This window comes from Rhynchophorus ferrugineus, unplaced genomic scaffold (assembly GCF_030347505.1).
Source record: "Rhynchophorus ferrugineus isolate W39M unplaced genomic scaffold, kcgeb_rfMv2 rfM3, whole genome shotgun sequence".
Lineage (NCBI taxonomy): Eukaryota > Metazoa > Arthropoda > Insecta > Coleoptera > Curculionidae > Rhynchophorus > Rhynchophorus ferrugineus.
Window position 1 is genome coordinate 52,215,180 of NW_027472582.1, and position 26,084 is coordinate 52,241,263.

The 26,084-nt window shown below is 30.2% G+C and overlaps 1 protein-coding gene and 1 pseudogene across 2 annotated transcripts in view; both read left to right on the forward strand.

Annotated features, from left to right (window-relative positions):
* Positions 1–26,084, forward strand: part of Gfrl (Glial cell line-derived neurotrophic family receptor-like) — a 598,276-nt gene that overhangs the window by 238,978 nt on the left and 333,214 nt on the right. The window lies entirely within an intron of this gene.
* LOC143194535 (uncharacterized) lies at positions 8,349–8,463 on the forward strand (annotated as a pseudogene).

A 26,084-nucleotide genomic window follows, 5' to 3' on the forward strand; every position in this document is an offset into this window, starting at 1 on the left:
TACCACTTCAAGGAAAACACAGAAATATACATGTTTCACTACAACTCGATTGAAATACAACAGGGCATTTATATAGAAAATATTTATATATGAAATTATATTTCTTATATTTTATTTATCCTATTTTATATTTCGATTTACCTTTCCTACCTCTTATTTTTTTCCTTGTATTTTTTTTCTTGTGGAGAAAAAGTTCACTTTCAATACTACTAAAACCAATGTACGAACTTGTGACAAAACGAGGTATTCTAAACGCCTGCCTATATATTTATTATTCGAGAATATCAATAAAATTATACTAAAGGGCACATAAGGTTTCCATATTAGCAAATTCTATGGTACCTTGTTATAACAGGAAGTCACAGTAACGTAAAACTTCACAGTTGATGTAGATATCATCAAGGTAAATTTAATTTAAGTAAGCTAAAGCCTCGTTTCACACTGAATTCACAATGGCATACTCCTTTAATCACGAATTTCCCTTCCAAAATAAGACTTGCGTACTTAACACCCACTTTTTATATGTCACCATACACTAGCCCTTTTCCCACTTAATATAAAATTAGTTTAAATCCCTAGGATTAGATGATCAAACTCTACCAATGAATAAAAAAATAATTTAAAAAATTCGATCACAACTTGAAAGCAGTTGTTTTCTTGATTATACTGAATACTTATTGAGTTACGTGTTATAATCATGGAGTTTTTATTGTTTATAGAAAAAGTTAAGCCAATAAAGCTTCCTATTCAGGCTAATAAATGATTATAAAAGCATTATAGATTTAACATGATGAAAATCTGTTGAACTTTAATTCTATTTTCTAATACTCATATCTCTTATTTCATCATTCATATCAATATATATATATTAATACGTACTTAATATTATTTTTAGTTAATCCTGTAAATGTACAGCTAAATACTCTATCTTGAATAATCTTCTTATCAGGTTTAAATCCAGTGCTCATGTTTCTCTATTGTCAAGTGTTTAATTAATTCGTCTTTAATATTAATGATATATATATATATATATATATATATATATATATATATATATTACAAGTTAAAAGTTTATTTTTTACAAAAATAAAATGATAAAACTTATAAAGTTGTGATGATTCAGCCAATTTTAACACTCGCAGTTCTTAAAAATATTGAACATCAAATAAACAACTCATGCAAATATTTCAAAATATTTAAACCTCCTCAAAATGAGATAACTTTTTAATAATTTCTAATAATGAGGATAATGTTCAATTCACAGCTTAAAATGGAAATTAATATTTTAGCTATTTTAAATTGAAATTATATATATCAACGATGAATGGAAGATTGAGAAAAAATTTAAGATTTATATCTCTAATTTTATAGACAAAAAATAAAATTACAAATATTTTACTCTGATATACGTCAGTTTCTCAGTTAATACGTTAATCTGAAATATATCCAGCAAATTAATTTGATTTTCTGCCTTAAAATTGATGTAGAATATATTTAAATCAGAGGAAAATTCCCACAAAATATTGATTCTTATTCAAGAATACAATATCTTCTTATTTTTGAATAGGCCGGTATACGGAATCTAAAATATATCAAAGAATTATTTTTATCCATTAATGTTTTTCGGTTGGATCTGTTGATATGGGGTCTAAACCACGACCCTCGTCATTAAGCCGACACCGACCGTCCATTGATCAGTTTAGAATATATTCGATCTTACCAAGTCTGGTGACTTACTCTGTTACGATTCTAAACAGAAGTTTGCAAACACACAGAAAACAACAAGGAAAGTTCATATAATGTTGATCTTTAATAGATCAGCAAGACACTCCATATTATTATGTTCATAATTATTATATGCAGTTCACACTAAATCAAAAACAAATTAAAATAACGTTAAAGGTTTAAGACAACAAAAGCTTTTATTTTGCTTTAAAAACTTTATTTTACGAAATTCTTATGTTTAAACATTTCACTTATCACATTTTTCACAGACTAATACAAACGTACAGTCTTTCAGTTTTTGGAACAGTACATATAGTAAATCCAAAGTTACTTTATACACACGTCACTTAAATTTGAGATTTTGTTTTAAGTGTATTATAGGTGATATTGGTTTAGATTCTCATAATCATGTGGTTAGGAAGTAATACACGCAGACATCGGCAATTCGGTCAAAATTCTAAAATAGTTGTTTTCTTGATGATACTGAAAAGTTTTTTTATATATTTTAAAGTCTCCTTTTGCCAACTAGGGGTTTATCTGGACAGGTCTACAGTTTAGAAATTTATTTTTTTTTTTTGAAAATCCAGAACCATATTTTTAATTAAGTATTTAACAAAATAATATAATTTGACATAACATAGACGGACCTAAATAAGACGAATAAGTTAAATATTGTAATAGTTCTATCTATAACGATGAATTAGGATTTTGCACGTGAATCTCTATATATGTCTCTCTATGAATCTTGCCTAGGACAATCACATATTTTGAACAATCACAATCATACATTTACGACCATTCCCCAGCAGGATTCGAACCCGCAGCTATCGGAAGAATAGGAGGGCCGTCCCGTCGCCTTTACCACTGCGCCACCAAGCCGGCTTGGAAAAGTTATTGAGTTACATGTTATAATCATAGAGTTTTCATTGTTTATAGAAAAATGTTAAGTCAATAAAGTTTCCTATTCAAGCTAATAAATGGCGGATTATAACAAATGAGCTTCTTTAAGCTCTTATTGACGCTGAAGCGCGAAATTACCGAAATCTGCTTTCTTCCGCTTTCTTTACGCACCTGCGTACAATAGTTTTGGGATACGTTATAAAGGCTATTCGCTGGTTGTTCATTAAATAGGGACAATAAAACCTAATTATACGGTTGAGGGTTACTTGTTCTACTCACTAATCTTCTACCGCACAAATTTCATTAATACCGAAGTAAATTATATAGAAAATTTTCTCTTTCTTCTAGATTGATGACTTGCTATTTTAACCCTTTGCATTTATTTTCGGCCTCCCAACTTTCTGGTATAATATAGTATCGACTTTTTATCAAGGGTCATTAGGTGAATACATTTTAGTCCAAATAGAGTAATTACAAAAGAAACATTTCTGATAAGAATCGGCTTCTCTCGCACGACAAATTAGTCTAATTCAAAATATTTCATGAATTTTAAGGTTAACTATTGTTATTAATCGCTTTTAGTTGACTTCTAAATGTAAGGTTATTGAACCCTTTATTATTCATTTTAAAAAGTTATTTTGTTATTTCGCAACACACTAGAATATGTAACACAAAATGTAAGTTTAGTTTATCCCATATATTTAATTGATTTGTTCGTAAATATAACTTGCTTATTACTAAATTGTTTAATCGATTTAAATAATATCTGTTATTACGGCATTTCGTACTGATTAATTTATTTATTATGTCATGTTTTGGAAAGTACATTTATTTTTTGTAAGTATGCAAGTATTTTATTATACAGATTTATGTTGTTTTTAGTAATTATTATTTGTAAGTATTACATATGGTTTAATTTGTACAACTTTCGATGTAAGTTAATTACTTAATAATACAGTAATAAATTTAGTTGAGACGACTTTTGACCACTAAAAAGATACAGTATATTTGTTGAAAATATCATTCCCAATTAATTAGAATCTATTTTGACAATACCAATTCTCACAAATACAATCCAAGATATTTTTTAACATCAAAACATCAAGTCGAAATATGCTTAAAAATCTTGATGCGTGCAAAAGCACGTTTATATAAATAAGTACTATGGCTACATTTTTAATTTTAAATGTCGAAAAATATATATTAGTTATTTAGGTATACAATATTAATATAATATCAAATATTAAATATATAAGTACAAGTATCTACATGTTTTGTATCATATCAACTACTAGATTTTCTAACAAATTCTATTGCTCAATAAGAATAATATCATTTTGCAATTGAAAATCCAGAACCTTCATATTTTTAATTAAGTATTTAACAAAAGAGTATAATTTGACATAACACAGACGGGCCTAAATAGGACGAATAAGTTAAATATTGTAATAGTTCTATCCAAAGCGATGAATTAGGATTATGCACGTGAATCTCTATATTTAGCTGACAGAAAAAGTTATAATAGTAAACCGCCACTATTTTTTTACATGTTCTCTGAAAATGATAAAGCCTCGTTGTTGAATTTATAGATATTTCAGCTGAGTATAATTTATTAAATCCTCGTTTTAATACTTCAACAGATGGTCACAATTTGTAAAATGTTGATGGATACCATTGTTTTGGTGACAATCAACGATATGAGATTAATAATTTGGTTTCCCGTTAATGAAAGTGATTGCTTTAATTCACGATCATAGCAATAGAGCAATAATCTTATTCAAATTCATTAAATCATATGCACAATTATATTCACCGGTTTTTATGTTGAACTGAAATGTGATTTTGTTTCATCGTTATGTAATGCAATTCTTATTGCATATAGCTTTCATAAACTCAAAAGTTTAACCGGAACATTACTGAAATTATCTAAAAATATATCAGAAAATGACTCAATATTGCGTGTGGGATTACAATCATCTATAAGGAAGCCTTTCAAGTTTAAGTTGATGAAGATCTGCTTAGTTTTTATTTTATTTTCTAATACAATTTCTTTCAAGTCTTCTTGGCAACTGTCGACAATATCCCTTATTTCATCATGTTTACAACAAACCATTTATATCTTTTTTAGTTAATGCTGTAAAAATATAGCTAAATACTTTACTTACGGCTTCCATTATACCTCTTCTGATTTATAATGAACTTAATAATATTCCTACTACGTTTAAATTCAGTGTTCATCTTTCTCTATTGCGAATCGCCATATTAAGAAATTTATCATAAGTCATACTTCATAGGTCTCAATAGATTTAAGATATGACTGAGAGATCTATTTGAATTTCAAAAGTTAAACGTACATTAAAGTATATTAGAAGTACAATCTTAAAAGTTTTACAAAAATAAAATGATAAAACTTATAAAGCTGTGATGAATGCAACACAAAACTTGCTAAATCACCTTCAACCACCTTTACCACTTATAGTTCTCAAAAATATTGAATATTGCAACTTTCTACACTTTGTTTTGTATGCTTTTTTAAATAAGCAAATAATGCAAGTATTTCAAGTATTACCAAATATTTAAATCTGTTCCAAAAGAGATAACTTCTACTTTTGTAACAACGAGGAAAATATTGATTTCACAACTTAAAATCGAAAATAGTAATGTAGCTATATTGAATCGCATATCAATAATGATTGGAAGAATCTTTTACTTTATATGTGTATTTTATAAATATTTTAATTCGATACAATTTGTTGAATCTGAAATATATATAACAAATTGATTTGATCTTCTGCTTTAAAAATGATGTATTTAAATCAGAGGAAAATTCACCAAAATTATTGATTCTCGTTCAGGAATAGCATATACTCTTATTTTAGATTAAGCCAATATATGCAGAATTATGCAATCTAAAACACATTAAAGAATTATTTTTATAAATTAATGTTCTTGGGTTGGATGTGTTAATATGGGATCTAAACCACAGTCCTCGTCATTAAGGCCACCGACTGACCGTTGATCAGTTTAGAATATATACGATCTTACCAACTCTGGTCACTTACTTTGTTACGAATGTAAACATAACTCTGCAAATACACAGAAAACAACAAGGAAAATTCATATAATGTTGACATCATTAATAAATCAGCGAGACACTTCACTATTGTGTTCGTAATTATTATACCTAGTTCACACTAAATCGACTATTTTAAATGATTTGGTATTCGATAATCTATAGATAATATAAGACAACAAAAGCTTTTATTTTGCTTTAAAAACGTCTTCAAATCAACGCGGCGTTTTCTTTCAGTATGGCTTTGATATACAACAAAATTATAATCTAAATAAAATAATTCAAAACAAAAATACCGTTACCGCTACCGTTAAAAATACCTTTATCAAATATAATTTATTTTAACATTATAGTTAATATAATGCATACATTAGTTTATAAAAGTTAAGTTATGCCTTAATATAGTTATGAAAGTTTGTAGGTTTGGCTTGCGTTTGCTATTTGCGATAGTTCTTGTGTCCTTCAGTACACTATTTCCTTGTAAAGACATATTAATATCATTGTATATCTCCTTTGTTTTGTTAATACTTATATATACCTTTCTTGACAATACTATATTTAATCACCACATTCTCCTTAATGCATTTGCCATATATGCAAAACAGTTATAATTCTTTTGCTCCTGACATATTTTAATCAAATGCTCGTGTATACTCTGAAAAATTACACACATATCAGAGCACATAAATCTTTAACACTACACAATAATATTTTCTACAGTTATCATATAGTAATTATATACTCATCTTTACCAGCTTCCACTATCATCAGTCTCTTTTAGAAATTGGCAGCACTGAATCATATCATATTTAGAAAATTGAATACAAGTGAATAAGTAAGCTGCTAATTTCCAATCTGTCTAAGATTTATTAACAATTCCATAGTTTTTGTATTTCAGCAAGAAGTATATTATATCTGCAATAAATCATTAACACATGACTAATAAAACTTAATCAATTGTTATTCCAACATTTACCTTTTTCCATCAACTTTTGTTGTGATAACACTATTTTTATTATAATATTACCATGAATGACCGTTATCCAAGTCTCCTTTAAATACATAAATTGAAATAATAAGTCTTCCTTCATTTTATTATATGCTTTTAAAAATGTTATTCCTTTAAAAGCAATATCCGAGTGTTCCTTTTAACCTCTTCGATACTTTTCGCTAACAGTTTCCTTTGAAATAAATGTATTAAATTATGTTTGTTATGAAAAACTAATAACTGCTTTTATATATTTCGTATATTTAATATCTGATATTCGTATATTTGTTATCTGCTTCGAATGAGGATGGTTTTTTTTTGTGAATTCAAGGTCATATTTTCCATTTTTTGAGAAATTTCAGTGACCGTGTCCACACTAATATTCATGCAGCTGAAACACGCTAAAAAACTGTTCAGTAAAAATCGGAGGAAATTATTATTTAAGAGTAGAAATGCTTACCTCTGTAACCAATTTTATTGGCAAGAAGGGGCCTCCATTATATCGTTCCAGTTCAAGGTACGTGATTAGAGTCGGTGTCTGTTCTGTCTGGCTTCGGAATTCTCAATCAGAGTAATAATAAGCAGCGATTTAAAATATATCATAACAGGCAAAGCATTAAAATAACGTTTGCCGTTTTATTAGCTCTTATCACAACTGTTTTGAAGATTGTTGCATACGTTTAATAACCGGACGACTTCGACAGGCTAGTTCGGTTACACTTTTGAACTTATCAGCCAGCATTGTGTCTCTTTTTAACTAGAATCAAGTGAGAGGGAAAATATTGTCTGATTCTATAACGAATTTACAAATTGCGACAGACAATACATTAAACATCTTGATGACGTATGTACTTACTATACTATACACTATATATAACACACATATACTGTATACTATATATTACGGTTATTATCATTTGAGAGTTCAGAAGTCTTTTCAAGGGATGTTCATCATATCGATTTAAGTGTATAATAGGTAATATTGGTTTAGATTCTTGTAGTCATGTGGTTGAGGAAGTAACACACGCAGACTAATGGAATTGTCGACTGGAAGGCGAATCCTGCCGAGACATAGAGGAGCCAAAACTGTGGGATTCATAACACTTAAGTTTAAAGGTGTAAAGTTGGGAAACTGTCGTAGAAATTATTCAACCAGAATAGCCCACTTAAAGCGCTCCATTGGAATACGGGGAATAAAATATTTTATTGCGGAGGCGTGGCGATGTGGGAGAGAAAAAGAACGGTAACTGTGGCGTATATAAAATCTGACGTTGTTAAATTGAAAACAAACCCCTACCAAATTGAATACGAATATCTCGCTTACGTACTTCCACTAATATGAGAATAATTTCTTTACGTTAAAGGACATAACCCTACACGTTTAAAATATAAAATATAAAATATCTTTTTCCTATATATAACGTAGGTTTTTAAATCAAAAATGCTATAGGAGGGAGCTATTTATATTTATAGCCATAGCAACACTGTGTGACAAGTGTTGACTGACGTCATCTGGAATTCTTTTTACAGTTACATGAAAAATCATTTCGGGCAAAAGACGAAATTAACTCGTAAACATTTTCGTGTGATTATTTTTCATACTTTTCGATATGAATTATGAACACGACAGTATATCCATGAAATTATTTTTTTGTGCAGTGAGTACTCACTTCGGCAGTAAATGTGCTAAAGTTGTAACAATACAGGGAAGATTCGCCTCAGCCATTGGCCCCTGTGCAAGGATGATACGCCAAATCTTGAAGCGTTCGTCAATATGTTGTCTTTTTCGTTCTTACATACGTTGTATTCTACACTGTTCTTGCACTAGTCTCTTATTGTTTTTAATAGTAACTGGTCAGTCAAGTTACTGTAATTGATGTTAGTTGCCATTGTCATATATAGTCATATATCATACCCATGGGAACTAAAAATCCAGTTACAAGCATTACTACAATTTCGGCTGCGGCAATACTTGAATTAACAAGGCTTGTCTTCCGAGATGGAATTTACATCTGGTAAAACATTTAGTGTTCACGTGTTCACTTCTGCAGGAATAGCGAGCTGCCATTAAACAACTCGATCAGACAGTACGGCTAACGTAAATCCTTCTTTTATATATTGACTCGATGCTATGCTGGTTTCCTCATATCAAGTACTTCAAGGATAGATGTCGGAAGTATTTTGGAATTCTACTTTTACTAACTTCAATTGAAGAAATTACAGAGACTCCCTCTTTAGGATATATAAAGCAATGACGTTGACTAAATTGGAATAGGGCAGCTAGTGATTTATTTCAGCGGCCACTTGATACAAAAATAAACTGAATGCGATAATAACGCAGCACATAGAACTGCTCCGAAGAATTTCCACATTAATCCAATCGACAGTATATATTGCGAGATCCCAAGAGACTTCAAGACTTCATGCCTCCATAGGCGGCAACTGATCACCTCTCTAAAATAGTTGTAACCAGTAACTGTTGATCTCTTCATCAAGAATCTTGCTAAAGAACTATAGCTCCCACAGGGCTCACTCCTTTAACCAAATTAAAAATTATAAATATCCTGAATATGTGTGAAACACAAATGATTATGTGGATGCTGCTTTTACGTCAGCGTTATCAGAAAGGCGCTTCATTGTTTATATATTATTAGTTATCTAAGAAGCTCTAAAGTGTGTACAGAATAAATAAAAATTTAATAGTGATTGCTTTTCGAATGAACTCCCTGGAAAGCCTTAATCCAACACCATGACCCATTGTTATCACTCATTCGCAAATTGACAGCAAATTTGAGAAGCAGCGGTAAAGCCATTACATTTATGTGAATTCTTTCTCATACTGGAACCCAGGACAATCAGAGATAAGATTTTCTGGCGAAAAGAGGATCAAGGAAGGAAGGAGAAATATTTTACCCTACGCTTTAGCCTTTAGACTTTAGACCTGATAGAGAACAATAAACTATGAGCAATGAAGATAAAGTTTTACAAAGGCTTTGATACTGCCAATAATACCAGACAAAAATTTTTCGGTATCTTCACGTCTTCGAATTGTAGTTCTTGTAGTTTGTTTCATGAATTTCTCCTAAAGAGGGGCCTCTATCTCACGCAATAAGTGCGGTCAGTAACTGTTAGACAAGTATTGATTGATTATACATGGTGGAGTGAAAATACACAACTTTTCTGTAGTTTTACCGATGTATAATTACATTAGAGAACCTCACACTATCGACACATTAAAATATCTAATTATAACACAAATTATAAAAATAATGCATATATAAGGCTTGCGGGTAAAATAAATACGCAGAATTGTCATAAAATAGTTTATTTAAAACTCATTATGTATACTAACATCAGTTTAGTATTTTGGAACTAATCCAAACACTTACCCTAGTAATATATCTATATTCGTACTTTATTACAATACTAGATTAAATTATTACAGTATTAGGGAATGTTAGACCTACTAAGACCACTCATATATTATGTTACATGTGATTACATAAAATAAGAGTAAATTGGGTTATTATTATAGCGAAATTTGTGGCAATATGAAGATAATTAATCAGTTTTACTATGGCATATCTAAATACAAACAGAGCCTTTATTTGTCAATATTATTACAACATAAAAATGTTTTATATATACATATGCCTATAACAAAGAATCACAAACATTTATCGAATAATTCTAGGAAAATATAGTATATTTTTATTAGATATAAAGAGGGATAAACGAATGTTTAAATAAGTGTGTATAGTGTATGCTAACATATTGAACAATTGATGATAAATATTGAATTGTTATTTTTCCTGAGATATTAGATATTGTTCTATTTTACTCAAACAAAATTATTTGTCAAAAAAACCACCGATTCGTGCTCGTGGAAAACAAAAGTTCCATGTAAATATTTAATATATGACATGGTTGTCGGTATTTGGAAGAAAACTGGAAATAGAATCGATAATCGAATCTCATATCGGTGGAATAATAGATATTGGCGTAACGGGCGCAAGAGATCGCGTATTTTGCAAGATCAATTTCCTATACACAATCACGTTATAAAATTAGATTAAGTATATTTGCATTCGAATCTATGTATATAGGATCAGGTTATCTACATAAATATATATTAATTTCCTTAGAATACTTTATTAAATATTTTATCAACAGAATTTGATTTGAAATAAATTATGACTAAATATATTACAATTTAAACAACTAAAGGTAGAAAGCTAAAACTTTACTGAACTGTATTTTTACACAAGTTATTGTTGTTCAAGATTTTTTGGCTTCACTTCTAATAAAGTTGAGAAATTTGTCTATTTTTTGTAAAAATTTGAAAAAACGGAGAACCGTCATATTTTTGGAGAAGAACATATTTATTTGATTGATGTTTCCATGATAATAATTTGACTTAAAAAATCAGAAAAGGTCGGTAAAACCTTATAAAAATGAACAGGTTTTTTTTTTAATAAAATCCAAGACAAATATCGAAGAAACATTCAGAATCATTAAATATTGACACTATTCGTTTCTAAACATTTTAAAGCCTTGGTAATTATTTATAAGTAAATTGGATGCTACATTCGACTGACAAAATATATGGAAATAGTTTGTTAAATGAGAGTGAGAAAAACATCACTGTTTATTACTGACGATGAAAGGAGCATTCCGATGGTAATTTAAATTATGTAAGAAGTGTGTAAGTAGAAAATTCGACTTCTCAGACTTCATGTTATCTATATAATTTTTTATACCTAATGCAGATATGATTATTGAATTAAGAGTTGCTTGCAAGCACTGTTATGATGCGAAGTACTGTTCAGATAAGTATACAAAGCTTATTCCGGTTATTACTTGAGCTGTAAATACCACTTTTGTCAACTTTCTCTAACAAGATGCTGTTTAGATATATAAAAGATCTTCGATTATTAGATTTATTAAGTCTTAGATTAGATAAGTTAAAACTTTTGTTTTTTTTCTGTATTAATGTTCTGGCTATATCGCTCTGCAGTCACATATTTGAACAAAATTTGGCTTCCAGCTTAGTTGGCGCAGTAGTTAAAGCGTCAGGACAGTCCACGTATTGTTGCGACAATCGCGGATTCGAATCTTGCTCGGGCATGGCGATATAATGAGTTCATTTTTATGATTAAGTAGATAATAATATATAATAAATAGTAATAATAATAAGTAAATAAGTAAACAAAATATAAAGGTGTATTATTCGATAAACAAAAAATACCCGCGTCCCGCTAGCTAATAACCAGGCTGAGTAAGATTTGATGTCTTTGGGATGATTTCTAAGGTGGTTACTCGCCAGTCGGTATGTCGAAGATTGTGGTTCAGAGACCATGTTAAGCAGTAGGTCTAAACCAGATAAATCCTAATTATCGCTATACTTTAAACCCTAATAAGTAAATAGGAGACTTTTAAATATACCAAAAACATAATTTCAGCATAACTGTCTCCACTACTATGGTAAAAAGAAGTGGAGGGTCGATATTTCCTTGGAGGGTACTAATGCAGTTCTCAAGTGTATCCAACACATTTCTAACATAGCTAACGTAGCTAAAAAGCTTTTAGTGGAGTATGTTCTGAATAGATTCCAAAACTATCCAAAATCGAAAACAGAACGAAAAGCTTCAGTGTTGTTGTAAGTAGATTCACCTTTTTGCAACTCTCTCTTCAGTATTACAGATGATATCAATATAAGAATATATTTTATCATTTTATCATCAAATATTTATCAGGATAATTGGATTTAATAGGTTCAAGATTCGTGCAATGTTGAACATATAAAACTATATATTATTGCCTAGACAACACTAGTTTAGGTTTATGCTTATATATTATCATGTCTCTTGTAAACATTAATAATATCCTATTTATTTAATAAAATGTAATATAACACATTATCTGTAATAACTGTTTGTTCGATGCTATGTAAACATTGCAAATATAGAGACAAGCTTTAAACTCTACCTATAACATAAGCCTAGCTAAGAAATACCCTTTAAAATAATCGAAAATAACCAAAATATAAATATAATTTAAAAGGGACATTCATCATCATTTATCCCCAAAATAAAACTTCCTAACTGGGCTCCAAGCAAAGCGATAATTCCAAACTTTACAGAGCTTAAGTGATTGATTGGTATTTTTATAATTCAATTTGGCTACAGATCGGTTATTACGATTTTCAGAAAATGATATTTATACGATCCATAATCATGTTTAAGTAAATATGAACAGAGGGAAATTGTATGCTTCAAAAAATCCGACACAATACAGTAAAGGATAGCAGACTTAAATCTCGACTATATTTACACTGTGATTGAAAGCTATAAGCGGGTACGTTTGCAGGGTCGTCACATCTACCCCAAAAATAAAAGCAAATTGCATTATAAATAATGCAAACGATATGGGGTGACAAAAGATCTTGCCCTTTCGAAAGGTCAATTGAATTTGCGCGACTCTCATAGCGGTCTACCAGTGGTGTGGAAAAAGTCCACGAAAATGTTTATACCCTAATATTATCGTACATACCAATATATTTATCTTTTCGCGTTAATGCCTAATTTTGTTTAATTTGCATGGATATTTAGTCATTTAGCGACCAAAACTCGACCGCAATTCATTTAAATTAAATATATTTCTTTTATAGAACTTTCCTACTGGTAAATAATCAAAATGAATTTGAAAAAAGTTATGTTTTGGTGTACTACAAACTTGAGTTTACCTTAGAATAACTTCATGTTAGGACAACGTATTTCTAAACAATATTTTGAATTGTTATTACATTTTTAAGATGACAACTGGGATCCGAATTTAATTACAAATATCTAAATTAATATCATTAAAATACAGTATCAATTTTCGATTTTTTAATAAGATGATGCATTTTATAGGAAATATGCTACTAAGTGGGAACGTTCATTGGTGGAAAATAAGTAAAAACTTTAAATATAAAAATAGATAAATATGAAAAAAAAAATTAAAAAAATATTATGATATTTGCTATCATAATATATAATCATACCATATTAAATTTAAATATAAATATTACCATAGCAGCAATAATTACTCAAATATAATTTATCTGAATGTTAATGAAATCTCATTTAATAAATTAAGCGGTAAATATTTCTAAAGAGTTTACTGAAAGTTTTTGTTGATGTTAAAATGTTATATTAATTATAATGATATCGATTCTAATAATCTGCTCTTTAATGAAACTTTTTAAGTGTATACGTGAGCTTATTATTTGATATTTTATTTGTACTCTTAAATTATTAAATATTCATGATTGTATTGGTATTACTAAAAAAATATAACATCATATACTTGTTGAAAATTGTATGGTATTCATGGTAATGGGTGGATTAATGAACATCCTCGAAGTTTCGAATTAAACACGACCTTTACCATGGTCGATCAGTAATTGGAAAATTCAATCATATTATTTAAAATATCGAGGCGGACAAGAAACTTCATCTCGTCATCTTGCTACGGAATTAAAGATCGACTATCAAGTAAATTTGTACCGTTTATAGACTGGATTTTAAGACTGGATACCGAAAAAACTCTATCGTTGTATTTTACATAAATATATGCTTATGGGTAACCGTGAAAATTATAATAGATCGTTTCTTCATTTATGAATCTTTACCTACATAAATGGAGATCATCTTTGAAGCCCGGAGAAGCTTCACAAACAGTTGCAATGCAGTCGTTGACGCCATAGTGAGTGATGCTCTGTATTAGGTGGTACTGGAACAAGTTGCTGTAAGCTATCCAAAATAGTAATTCAACTACCAACTACAATTGCGATTGAGCTGCATCAACTAATATATATTTCTTTTGGTTCAGTGTTTCAGCAAGAAAGCCCTAAAATATAACAAGTCGTAACAAAATTTGGAAAATCCCAAATGAACTATTTTAAAGCACACATCTTATTCGCCAGATTGAATTCCTTCTAATTATTGGTTATTTCAAGAGATAAGTGTACAATCGCCTAATACAACAAAATGTTTTTTTATAGGGATTACGAAAATTAATTAACAGCAGGGAACAAATAGCTACCTGGATCACTGGTACTACTTTGGTTAACAATTTCTTAAAAAAAAACTGACGCTTCCACATTTGATATGATGTTGAGTCGATTTTTGTGCGAAATAGTGCAAGTAGTAATTGATTAGGCGTTATTAGCGTTATTTTTTGTTATACACTCAAAAGTGTATTTCGATATACGTTATATTAGTATAACATTTTCTTGCATATCACAAAAATTGAACATCATGCGTTCGTACCAGTTGTATAACTTGTTTATAATGGAATAATTTGTGGATTAAAGACAATTATCCCTGTTTCTTTATAAAGTATCCTGTTTCCAAGTTGGAAAATAAGTGCAAGTTATCCAAAGAATTTCGTTCTATTCACAGTCTTTATAACATTGGTAGAGATTAGTAATTCGTAAATCTTCTTCTTGGTAAAATTAATGTAAATATACTTTAGTTTATGGAGCTGGCTTCGCCAAGAGTCTAGTTGGGGTTGCTATTTATTATATTTGGTAGTTATTATATTAATATTAATTATTATTCTATTAATAAATTTTATTAAAAAAGAGGTGCTTCAGGACTCTTTATACTGAAAATAATTTAAATGCACCTGATATATAAAGAACCTTTTACCAATACGGCCCTCCACAGCTTAGATAATCGAACTGTCCAGTGACCAACTTGGAGACAGCATTTCAAAAACTGTGATTGGGATGGTTACGCATTGTCGAGTTTTACACTGTTGCCTAGATACCTTTACAACTACAAACACAAGAAGTACATCCAAGCCTTACAATATTTGAACCCGTGACTATTGTAGTAGTATAATGACCGTCCTATTGCCTTAACTACTGCAGTTACCGCCTGTTTTACCTAAAAGTTACTATAGTTATCCGTTTTATATTATTAATTTCTAAGTCCGTAAAGTTTTAGAACGTAATAGTTTTTATAATATTTCATCAAAAATGTTTACTACTGCATTTGAATAATATGAACATTAAATAAACATCTTTTAACTATCAAAAAAATAATAATATAACATTTTATTTCTAAAGAAATACCTTTAATATCCACAATAGATGCAATATTTGTACTAAACGGCGTTTTTCTTCATGTTTTAATACATAGCCGAACTGTATTAAAGCGAATAAAAGAATATCGAACAAATCAAATCCGACCTGATCGAAATTCGATACATTATATCGTTTATCCAATCTTAATGGGGTCATTAATGGAAAAAAATATCGGTTATACTGATTTTAGTAATGAAATTTCGGCGTTCCTTATAGGAAAGACGAGTTATAATGTTTGAAATTGTTGAGATAAAAATAGATCAAATCGATGTTTTCGTTTGCACGGTTAATACGGATCGCGGAAAAAATTTCAACAAGTATTGTCGTTTGATAAAATAAACAATGTTTTTAGGTTAAGAGGGTTGATGTTGCATTTGTTTTTTGTTGATAAAAATATATTTGTATCTTCTATAGATCAGGAATTCACTCATGAGTTTTTTTTTATCCAATTGGTCTGAAAGGTTGCAATAAATATTTGAGTTTATTGTTTTGCGAATTTGACAATAATCTACAACAAAAATTTCTTTTTTTGTCTCAATAACTAATGTTTGGCTGATTTCTGGGTCTTAATTCGCTTTGGGATCGATGTACCATTGTACCTCGGTCACCTTTTGATAGCAAATATCACCGTTGAAAATTTATCTGACGACCTCATTCCTGAAACATCTAAAGGTGTTTTTGGTTATAGTTTGTTATGTGTACATTTTTGATTATGACCAGTTTTATTGATGGAAGGGAATGTAAAATAAACACATTCTTTTTATTTCTTTTTATTAATTATTTTTATTCTTCGAAATTGGTTAAAAACAAATTTACACTTCAATTATAATGAGTTAATGGACTGTTTCACTTAATAGAAGTGTAGAAATGCATAATTGCAAGCGACCCGATCAGTTGGTCCTAAAATTGGTTGGAGGAATGCATAAGATTTTTTTTGAAAATTTTATTAGTATTCCACACAAATATGAAATATTTTTAAACAATAATAACATATATCTCAAAATGGAAATCTGATGGTAATATGTAAGAGAATGCTAAAACTGTATAAAACCTATACTTGTATATGATTATCATTTTAGGACAAGACTACACTTCATTAAAATAACTCATTGGCATAAAATATCATCGCCCTTCTGATACTAGATCCAGCCTAAGTTATCATGGAAAGTACTTCTCCATTTTCAGTTCATCTTGGTTTATTAATTTATTCCTTACTTTTATTGTTTAGTTTAGATAGAGAAATTTGTTTCCAAAATTCATGTGGTACTTTTAGAAGTGTATGGTGATGCTGCTTTGTATTCGATTTTGGTTAATTATCAAATTGGGCAATTATACAAATGTGTTTATTTTGATGCTATTGGTTAAGAATATCCTGGTTATATATATAAAGATATATATATATATATATATATATATATATATATATATATATATATATATATATATATATATATATATATATATATATATATATATAGATTGATTGATTTGTTGTAGCAAATTATTGATAAAGCTATCTCAACAAAAGCAAATATATCAATTGACTACATTTTAAATAAACCCCTGTATGTTTACAACACCGCAATTACTTTTTTGTTACTTTAAAGTAAGTACAAAAACTTTAGTTCAAGTAGAATAACGTGTAGATTACAAAATACCATTTTATTATTCCAGATATGGCGTATTAACGTCTTCTTTTATGTAACGGCAAAATAAAATGATGTAATGCCATGGGAAAGAATGACGATGCCATCTTATATTGCAAAAAGCTGCCTAGGTAATGGGTCATTTAGGTTTTACGATGGCGGATTCCTGAAAGTACTTCGTTATTGCCTTCGGGGTATTTTAAGACTGTTCCATTTTGTCGCCATAATTGTCGTCTTAGTTTTACATTACACGCTTTAGTTGGAGTATGTTCCCGATTTGTATCTAATCTGGAGGATTATGCCGGCCAAATTTAATTTAGTTCACTCTTTGCTCCTGTTTCGTATTTTATTTTCGTCTGGATTATTTATAAATATTTTAGGTAGTACCGGATATATAAAATCTTATTAAATTTACCGCATTTAGTATATATATATATATATATATATATATATATATATATATATATATATATATATATACGCACTGTCCAGCAGTTGTATTGCTTCCACGTTAGTATGATTTAGTAATGCAAAATCTTGGATAACTTCGCAAATCCATTTGATTTCCAGGTCATCGTGCAGTTCTTCGTTGGTTACATAGCGATAGGCATTGGTAATCGATCGAAGAACATTGTTTTAACAGCGTTGTATGACTAGTTGATTTGAATTTTTAGTGCAATCACATATATGCACCCCATAGGTCCAAATTGGCTTTATAATTGTATTATAGATCAACCTCTTTGATTTTGGATCAAGTTGAGAGTATCTTCCGACTACCAGTACAGTTGTTTTATTTTGGTTCTAATATGTTTTGCTTTTTGTCTAACGTTATGTAAGAAATACAGGTGAAGAATTAATAAAGAAATAATAAGTGGGAATATTTAGAAAAATGACGAAATAAATAATAAGAGCATGGAATTTATAATAAGAAATTAAGTGTACTTGATTAAAAATTTCATAGAGTAAGATTTTAAATAGTTTATAATTTAATGTGATTAAAAAGGTGAGAAGAAATATATGATCTATGGACAGGAAGGCAAATTGCAAGAGAGAACGAGAAAAGCAGGGAAAAAGTAGCAGAGCTCTAAAAATATATAAAACGAATGGCAACAGAAATGAGAATGGACGAAGTGATTATGATTGAATTGAAGAGAATATGGCACCTCCCAAAAGGAGAAGACACAGCAATAGAAATGTTAGCAATGACAATATAAATACGAGGGCAGTTTGATAAATCGCCAGCTTTCAAATCATTTATTACATGATTTATATCTAGACTAGTGGAGGCTTTGAGTAAGCTGCGTATTTTTTGTTTGATATAAATTATACAGCAGATAATCTCTTGAATTTTAATAAAAATTAAGAAACGTGATTTTCTTGTGCTGATTCGTTATTATTTATTTTGAAATAGAACATCACCGAAGCCAAGGGAAGGCTTGATATATGATATCAGAACTTTACACGATCAATTTCAATGCTTAAAAAATGATTTAGCTAGTTCCGTTATTAGCAAAGATCGTGCCATGGATTGCGATTGGACAATCGGATAATTAGGGTACGTGAGAATGTATATCACATTGTCCATGAGTATTTGGGTATGAAAAAGTTATCCATGCGATGCGTGCCACGAATATTTACGCTCGACCACAGATATTGATATCTTATCGATCATATCGATTATGTTAGGGATTGGATTATAAAGTAGTCATCGGCGAATACTATTTCAGACTCTTGACATATTTCAGGTTGATTTGAAACTGAACCATGCATTTGATGGCTGAATTTGAAGAAGATAAAAGTGTTATTCCAATAAGAAAATGCATGGTTGTGCACGTGTATAGTTATCATGGTCCAAATACATGAATTGGGCTAAAAACTGCTATTCCATCCGGCATATTCTCCAGATCTACCTGAACTGATTCTGAACAAATTGGGTGGGTGGTAAGAAACTGTGGTCCAATGAACATGTCATCAATGACCTATTTTGAGGATTTTGATGGGACCTATTTTTAGAAAGAAATTAAAAAATTAAATACAATAGAAAAACACTGGACAAAATATACTGACGAGTTATAAGGACATTATTTCGCTAAATAGTACGGTTTTTACTGAAAAAGGTATCTGCCACTAATAACAGCCACTGGCCACCAACCGACTCTGATATAATACAAATATTAAAAAATGGGAAAAAACAAATCTCATAGAGAAGTTCATAAAAAAATATAACATCATACTTAGTAGCTATTAGAAAAACAAGAAGTTTATCCTTAGTGGTGAAGGAGGAATAAGAAAAGAAACGCAGGAAAATAGAAGGTGCAAAAATAAGTTGTATAGGTGTCGAGAACGAGAAAGCAGGTGTACCCCATTTACATAATTTTATAAAAATTGAAGATATGCTTACTGTGGACCTATAGCAATGCCCAACGATCAGAATATCATTATTCTCAGTAACTAATTATTAGAATATCATAAAATCATTACTGCGGTATATTATGGAGGTTTGAATATATTACAAAATCATATGCAGGCCTTTGCAGCTTAACGATTATTTTTCCAATGTTCAGTGGAAAGATATCAAAACTACGGCCTATTATAAAATTGTTTTACATGGTTTTAACATTCTATTTTCCCGATTTGGGTTTCTAAACGAACTGTTGACTTTCCAGACCTTAGGACTTTTAAATAAATAATTAAGATAACTGATAAAGGCTTCAAAGAATAAAATGTCATATAGTTCACCTCAACTTAACATGTATCAACAGTTTAAAATATTTATCGTAACTGATATTCCCTACGCAAATTATGGAGTTAGTTCCATGTTTCTTCATATTTTCTTTACTTCATTGATGTATTCATATAATATTTGTTTTAGTCCATATTTCTCACTTAAAATATAGATACATATAACAGGCTTATACGATGAAAGAATAAATTATTTATCTAAATGTTATATTATCCAAATGCAACACTACCTTCTATATTTTATTAATACTTGTTTTTCCTGCCATTTAATTTATTTATTTCAAACTATTATTTTACGTAATATTCTGAATTCTTGCCCTTTCAGGTTGTTTGTTTTTAATTTGTTTTTGTTGCTATAGGTTTCGTTAATCTACTGCTCCCTATTGTGTCTTTTGTTCCACATAGGAACTATATTATCTGCAATAATTTAGAGCTTACGAAACTCATTTAAAAACATATTAACATGTATACTCTAGTACACAACTAACAAGTACTTTTATGTATACCTCTAGTATAATGATATACTTATATCTTCCGGTTTTGATTTCCGGCTTATTTTCGACTAAGAGATTTGGCGAATAAAATATACTTCCTTTTTAAAAGAGAAGGGAAATTTTTTCATTCCTGCTATTTTATCTGCCGATCAATTGTTGTTCAACTATTTTTGTTTAACGTCACAAAGCACACTGAACTCTACTACTAGTTTTTAAAACTCTAAATCCATATCCAATACAATCAATATAAAAACACTGATTAAAACCGAGAATTTTAGGATATCAACCATTGGCCGCGTAATAAACTCAACTCAAAATAAGGACAAATGAAGAGAAACTGGTAATTCTGTTGACTATTGTTATAAGCACGGTCGTAAAAATAATAAACTGCAATACCCATATGCATTTAAATATTTATTGCAGTATTTTTTATGTAAGCTAGAAATAAAGAGGTTTACATATTGTATATTTGTTTTCAAATACGGGTACTTAGTGAATCATCTTAGTACTACTAATTTGTAAATTGATTTATTACAATTTAAATATGGTTTATACAATTTACGCATTTTACGGTATTTAGGTATCATGTAGTGCTTAAATATAATATTTAAACGTATAGTTTTTGAGTAATCCTTTAACGTCTACAGCGGAATATGTTTAGGGGATACACAACGTATAATATCACCGCACAAAGTCGAGAGTTTCTTAGTAGTATTTGCAGAAGTTAGCGCACGATTTATTAACGTCATGTTAGAATCCAGTTCAGTAGCAGAGACCCAGTAATTTGTGACCTAGACATCTAAAACAGTTTCCATTAAGCAATCGTCGTGTATGTTTTAAGACTTGCCGACCATGGCTGTACATGACCGACAAAAGATTTAACGCTTACACCACAACGGGCTTGACTACACTAATACTGTCCTTTGTGTCTTCCAGCTGGATTTATTCGAGCCAAACCGAAAGCCGGTCAGTAAAATTAACAACACAGATAAAGTTTCGACATTTGCCGGTTCAGTCTGGCCTTCATAATTCGGTTTTAATCGTCCGCATCATGAAAATCGTATTGTTGGATATTTTCCATTAAGCAGTCGTATTGTTTTCAACATGTTCGCGGTTCATAAAAGGTATTGTTTCAGACGAAAGTGTAATTTTAATCGAGATCCCTGCCGTACAATGTAATAAAATATAGCAGGAATATTTTGAAATTGATGATGTTTCGTAAGTTTGATTTTAAAAATCTGCTTAAATTAATTTAAATGTCCAGGTCTACTAGAATGCTTCAGAAATAATATTTTTGTATAATATTAAGAGGGTATTCTAGCCTAGAGGCATGAATTTTATTTTTTTTTAGGTCAAATGATTTACGATTTTTTAAATAGTGTATATACATATTTTGTTATATTTTATTTTATACGATAGAAAAAGCTATATGTATAGTGAAGGCTCACTCTCAATTCGAAGTAAATCAGTTCAGTAGAACTTGAGATATCCTGTCAAGAGTTTCGAAGAAAGTAGTTTCAAGAAACAAGCGTTTAAAGTTTCGAGTAAAGTTACGGTGGTTTAAATTCCGCGTCACTAAACATCTATATCCGAGATGATAATTTAAAATTTGAAAAATCTTAAAATATTTAAACTTTGAAACATGAAAAAAAAAATGTATTTCTGATATTCAGAAAAATAAAAATATTACATAATTGAAGCTAATTTTCAAAGATATAATGAGAGCTAATTGAATGTGTCAGAGATACGAGGGTGGTTCAAATATGATGGAGACAAACGCTGTAGATGGCGAGCATGTTTTAGGAACAGTATGGCATAGTTTTTGTCAGGAGCGCATGTTTCACGTGCGTGCTACGATCACGAGTTAACATCAAATGCCGACCTCCGGACCGCAACGTATTGTAATTCGTTTTTTAGTGCGGGGAAGCATTAAAAAAACGGACATTTCTCTGTGTCTGCGCGATAAGTTCGGTAGTGAGTGCCTGAGTAGGGCTGCCGTGTCTAAAGGTATCAAGGCATTCAAGGATGGCCACGAAATGGTCGAGAATGAGCCGCATGATCGTCGACCGCGATCCAGCATCACACCAGACAACATTCGCTGCGTAAAATAACTCATTTTGGAGTAACTTAGGATGAATTTCCGAGACATTTCGGCTGAGCTCGCCGTCAGAATTGGTAGAGTAGGGTCTGTCACCTACGAACCCTTTCAATATCGCAAAATAATGGCACGATGGGTTCCTAAACTGTTGAAATTCGAGCAAAAACTTACGTGGTTGAAAGTTTGTCAGCATTTTCTGACGCGATACGAGACGGAGGGGGGCGATTTTTAACGCGAGTCTTCACACATGGGTTACTACTACTAATTCTATTACACTCCCAAATGCAAGATGTCGTCTAAAGAGTGAAGTAAGGAGGAGGAAGGGGCGTTAGTCGAAGACAACCAGGTCCGCGGGTAAATTTAAGTGTACGGTGTTCTGGGACGTCGATTTCCTGCACACCTAACATACCATTAATGCTGCATACTAACTAACCTTCTGAAACCACACGTGACACCCGCTTATCCCTCGAAAGGGAGGAGCATTTCGGCACAAAGTGCGATTCTTCTCCAGGATAAAGCCCGCCGTTATTCCGCGCGTCTCACGCTCGATACAATATCGGAATTAGGGTGGAATGTACTGAAACACCCCCTTACAGTCCGGATTTCTGACCCTGCGACAACACCGTCGATGGGGTAGAGGAGTTCGTGCGCACATGGATGCTCGAGTTGCCCAAGGAATTCTTCGATACCGGCATCAAAAACTTTCGAAAATATGAACAAAATGGATAACTAGTGAGGGAAAATCCTATAAAAACAGTAAATTTTCGAAAATCTTTTCACTAGTAAATAAACGTGTCGGCGTATTTGTCTCCATCATATTTGAACCACCCTCGTATTAAATATTATATAATTATATTCAAACATTTTTAATATATTTGAATATATTTATATGTTTGAATATTTTTATAATATTCATATATCTGAATTTATTTAAAAGAAAATAATTTTATTTTTCTGAGGCTAAGTTTTCTTTTCTGTTAACTAAGCAGCATCTCTTCAATTAAACTCAATCAAACACACAATAACATGGATTGTGAAGCAATAATAACAAAATTTAGGATATTAGTATTAATTTTCTTATTAATAAATTTCCAGAGCTATAAGTTCTAGAAATATACTGGCTTGGTGAGTTGTATGAATTAATTTTCGAAAAATGTAAAATTCTATCTTTATATATTTATCTCTATTATCTTTAAATCTTCGGACCGTGTGTATGCCATTAAACTCTTTCGAAGCGGTTAGACCGATTTTGATGAAAGTTTTTGTGTGTTTATACGGATTCGAGAGTAGTCACTTTTAAATAATCGAAATCAAAACCAGGATACTTCATTTAACGAACATCTCTGGATTTGGTGAATGCGTATATTGAGATCTATTTATTTTTCAAACAGAGAATAATTCAAATTCAACGCATGCACATATACAGCTTCATTTACTTACTCCTTTTTTATATATAAATTATTTTTTTATAAATAAATATACACAAATTTGATAAATATTAGGTCTAATGTTGAAACTATATATTAGGAGGGAAATAATAATTGCAAAATTTTTAAAATAACATTATATATAAAAAAATACCAAAATCGTTTAGATCAAATCCAGCCAATATAGTTAAAACCAAATGAAAAAGATACCACCATAGTCATATGAAAACAGTGAAATTGTCCTAAAAATCTCCAGATATGATCAACTATGAATATGATCCCTAATGCAATTTTTGCTGCTATTCCTGATCGGTTTGTGGATCAGGAATTAATAAATTGACTACCTCGAACTTTCAGTTAACATATTGTAAATTTGCTACCCTAAAGCTAATGGATGATTGTAGTTTTAAGTTGAATGAAACCTTCAGTCAGTGCATCATTATTTTTACAAAGCCATAAGTTATTTACCTACACTCTTACACAAAAATGCGTTCTCTTTTCCTTGTTTATCATTAGATCATTAGAGTGTCGTTGATAGCTTTATATTTTGTTTATTTGATACAGGTTTACTTTTCTTAGCAAATTTAATTATTTCACAGTATCAATCCCCAGTTGTTCTGTGTCTTGTATTACAGTCCTTTCATACTAGCAAAATTCTGTTTAATTTCTTCTTTTCTGATTCTCCGTATTTCACATTTTTCGACTTTCACTCTCAACAAATTCTGGCCACATCTCATCTATAAAATAAAAATTAAATTATTACGAAAATATATCATGTTTAAAATTAATGTCTAATTATTACCAGTTGTTACAATTTTTGCTACTATTCTTGATAGATAAACCTCATTAATGAATTCACTAACTCCAACACAACAAGAATCATTTTATTTTCTGTTCTTTTTACCATTAAATTTTTGGCATATGTTGATACCTATTCGATGTCGTTGAAAATTATGTGTTATAAATTTGGCAACTAACATTCCTACTATAAACAAAATTGATGTTGTTTAGATTTTACCACTTTTAAAAATTTAAACTTGCATTCTTCACTTACCCTTATTCTTCCATATATAAAAGCCAATGTATGTTAAATCACCAAGAATAACCTAATAATTTAATTAGTATTCCTATAGAATTATTAATGTAACACAAAATCTAAATATTCTTAATTTATTTGTTGTTTTCACTTGATCGACTGTGTCATTCGAGTCGATCCATCGAAAGGTGTGTATCGCCATTACAAAAGGAAGATAATATAGCGTATTCTTTTTTATGATTGATTCTATGCAGTATAGTGGGTATGCGCCAAATCCGAAGATATTTGTTAAGTAATCTATCCTATCAAAACTTAGAATTGAAATATGATCGAGCAGCATCAAAATGTTGAAAATGCAATTTTCAGGGTTTCTTGATTAGCGCCTGTTTACACTGAATGAGTCAATAATACTAAAAGGAAAGCTATTGTATTATATAGAGAAATGTCAAAACCATCGAATTTAACAGTTGCTTATACTGATATTTTCTGTTCTCAACCTGATATCGCTGACCAAAAATGCGAGCTCTTAATATATGTATCTTCTGTATCTTCTTATATCTGTATAAAATATATCTTCTACCATATTTATCAACTATTTGTTCTTATCAGTATCACTTGTTTTGGTCAATAAGGCGTAAACTGCTCCCTACAGTCGTACATAGTTCTACAATCTTTATCCAATATTTTTCAGTATTAAAGGACGAAACATTTATAGTTTTAATATTTCAAATTTACCGACCAGATATAGGAGAATGAATCATATTAGTTCTTACATACTTAAATATTAAACCTAATTTTGTTTATAAAATATATAGATAG